Raw genomic sequence first — 3,328 nt, 5'->3', positions numbered from 1 at the left:
TATTTGCTTGGTCATATCAGGATATGCCAGGTTTAGATACTGACATTGTTGTCCACAAGCTACCACTACAGCCAGATTGTCCGCCAGTGAAGCAGAAGCTCCGAAGAGCAAGACCCGACATGGCTCTAAAGATTTGTGACGAGGTGAAACGTCAATTTGATGCCGGTTTTCTAGCAGTTGCAAAGTACCCTCAATGGGTAGCCAACATTGTGCCAGTACCCAAAAAGGATGGCAAGGTCAGGATGTGCGTTGATTATAGGGATTTAAACAAAGCTAGTCCAAAGGACGATTTCCCCCTGCCACATATTGACACTCTGGTAGACAACACTGCTAGGTTCGCAGTCTTCTCCTTTATGGACGGATTCTCGGGTTATAATCAAATCAAGATGGATCCAGAGGACATGGAAAAGACCACATTCATCACCCCTTGGGGAACATTTTGCTACAAGGTAATGCCATTCGGTCTCAAAAATGCTGGGGCAACTTACCAAAGAGCAATGGTCACTCTTTTCCATGATATGATGCATAAGGAAATTGAGGTCTATGTGGATGATATGATTGCAAAATCTCAAAGTGAAGAGGATCATATAGACCACTTGCAGAAGCTGTTTGAGCGTCTTCGGAAATTTCGACTACGACTGAATCCTGCTAAATGCACCTTCGGTGTCCGATCCGGAAAGTTGCTTGGTTTCATTGTTAGCCAACGAGGAATTGAGGTAGATCCTGACAAAGTCCGAGCTATACAAGAGATGCCTGCTCCACGCACTGAGCGAGAGGTTAGAGGCTTCCTGGGGCGTTTGAATTATATCTCAAGGTTTATCTCACATATGACGGCCACATGTGAGCCTATCTTCAAATTACTTCGAAAAGATCAAGCAGTTGAATGGAATGCTGACTGCCAAATGGCTTTTGAGAGAATCGGACAGTACCTGCAAGAGCCCCCTATTCTAATTCCACCTGTTCAAGGGAGACCACTCTTTATGTACCTAACTGTGCTTGAAAAGTCAATGGGATGTGTGCTAGGACAACATGACGAAACCGGTCGAAAGGAACATGCTATCTACTATCTAAGTAAGAGATTTACCGATTGTGAAACCCGATACTCACTCTTGGAGAAAACTTGTTGTGCTTTAGCATGGGCCGCTCGTCGTCTAAGACAGTACATGATTTGCCACACTACTTTGTTGATCTCAAAAATGGATCCAATAAAGTACATCTTTGAAAAACCTGCTTTGACTGGAAGACTCGCCCGTTGGCAGATGTTACTATCTGAGTATGACATCCAATATGTGTCTCAGAAAGCCATCAAAGGAAGTGTGTTGTCTGATTACTTGGCAAACCAGCCCGTTGAAGATTACCAGTCGTTGAAGTTTGACTTCCCGGATGAAGACATCATGGTAGTGAAAGACTGTGAAATCCCAGGACCTGATGAAGGACCTGAACCCGGGTCTCGGTGGAAGCTCATGTTTGATGGTTCCTCCAACTACATGGGGCATGGCGTAGGAGCTGTCCTGTTAAATCCAAATGGTGGATACACTCCTTTCACGGCAAGGTTGTGTTTTGATTGCACGAACAATATAGCAGAATATGAGGCGTGCATCCTAGGCATTGAAGCAGCAATTGATCTCCGAATCAAAATCCTTGAAGTATGTGGAGATTCAGCCTTGGTGATATACCAAGTCAAGGGCGAATGGGAAACCCGTGATACCAAGTTGATCCCATATCGTGCCCATGTCATGGAATTGATAAAATACTTTGACGAGATCACTTTCCGTCATATCCCGAGAACTGAGAATCAAATTGCCGATGCTTTGGCTATGTTGGCTTCAATGTACCAAGTCAGATTCCATAATGAAGCACCTCTCATTCAAATCGAGCGGAAAGTTGAGCCTGCCTACTGCCAGTCAGTTGAAGAGGAAGCCGATGGTAAACCCTGGTTTCACGACATCAAATGCTTTTTGCAAAATCAAGAATATCCAACAGATGCCACAACCCTTGACAAGAAAACATTGAGGAAATTAGCATCCAAATTCTTCTTGAGCAATGGTGTGTTGTACAAGAGAAATCACGACATGATTCTGCTCAGATGCGTGGATGGACGTGAAGCGGACATGTTGATCAAGGAGATTCATGAAGGATCCTTTGGGACTCACGCCAATGGACATGCCATGGCCAAGAAGATTCTGAGAGCTGGTTATTACTGGTTGACCATGGAATCTGACTGTTTCAATTATGCTAGAAAATGTCATAAATGCCAAATCTATGCCGACAAGGTACACGTGCCTCCGACCCTACTAAATGTTTTGACGTCACCTTGGCCTTTCTCAATGTGGGGCATCGACATGATTGGCGCCATCGAGCCTAAAGCTTCCAATGGTCACCGCTTCATCCTGGTTGCCATTGATTACTTTACCAAATGGGTAGAAGCCGCCTCTTATGCTAATGTGACAAAACAAGTGGTTGCACGGTTTCTCAAGAAAGAGATCATTTGCCGTTATGGAATTCCAAGCCGGATCATCACAGATAATGGGACGAATCTGAACAATAAGACCATGAAGGAATTATGCGAGAGCTTCAAGATTGAGCACCATAACTCTTCACCATATCGTCCAAAGATGAATGGCGCTGTTGAAGCCGCTAATAAAAACATCAAGAAGATCCTGCAGAAAATGGTAAAAACCTATAAGGATTGGCACGAAATGCTACCCTTCGCATTGCATGGATATCGGACTTCCGTCCGCACTTCAACAGGGGCAACCCCGTTCTCTTTAGTATATGGGATGGAAGCAGTTCTCCCAATTGAAGTAGAGATACCTTCAATGAGAATCTTGATGGAGACCAAGCTAGAAGAGGCTAAGTGGATTCAAAACAGATTTGATCAGTTGAACCTCGTAGATGAGAAGCGATTGACTTCTTTGTGCCATGGACAATTATACCAAAAACGGCTTAAAAGGGCTTTTGACAAGAAAGTACGTGTTCGGGAATTCAGAGAAGGAGACCTCGTGCTTAAGAAGATCTTGCCAATACACAAGGACTCACGTGGGAAGTGGACTCCCAATTATGAAGGCCCATATGTTGTAAAGAAAGTTTTCTCCGGAGGAGCCTTGATTCTCACAACTATGGATGATGAAGAACTCTCACATCCCGTGAACTCTGATGCAGTTAAAAAATACTATGCCTAATAAAAACCCGCTAAATCGAAAACCTGAAAGGGCGATTTAGGCAAAAAAAGGGTATCCCGGTGGACTGAAAACCCGAAAGGGCGGTCCAGGCAAAAGTTAGGGATGAATAAAAATTGGTAGCTCGCTAAGTTGAAAACCTGAAAAGG

The sequence above is a fragment of the Lathyrus oleraceus genome, chromosome 6, assembly GCF_024323335.1.
Source record: "Lathyrus oleraceus cultivar Zhongwan6 chromosome 6, CAAS_Psat_ZW6_1.0, whole genome shotgun sequence".
Taxonomy (NCBI): domain Eukaryota; kingdom Viridiplantae; phylum Streptophyta; class Magnoliopsida; order Fabales; family Fabaceae; genus Lathyrus; species Lathyrus oleraceus.
The sequence above is the reverse complement of the archived record's forward strand: the minus strand, read 5'-3'. Positions refer to the sequence as shown.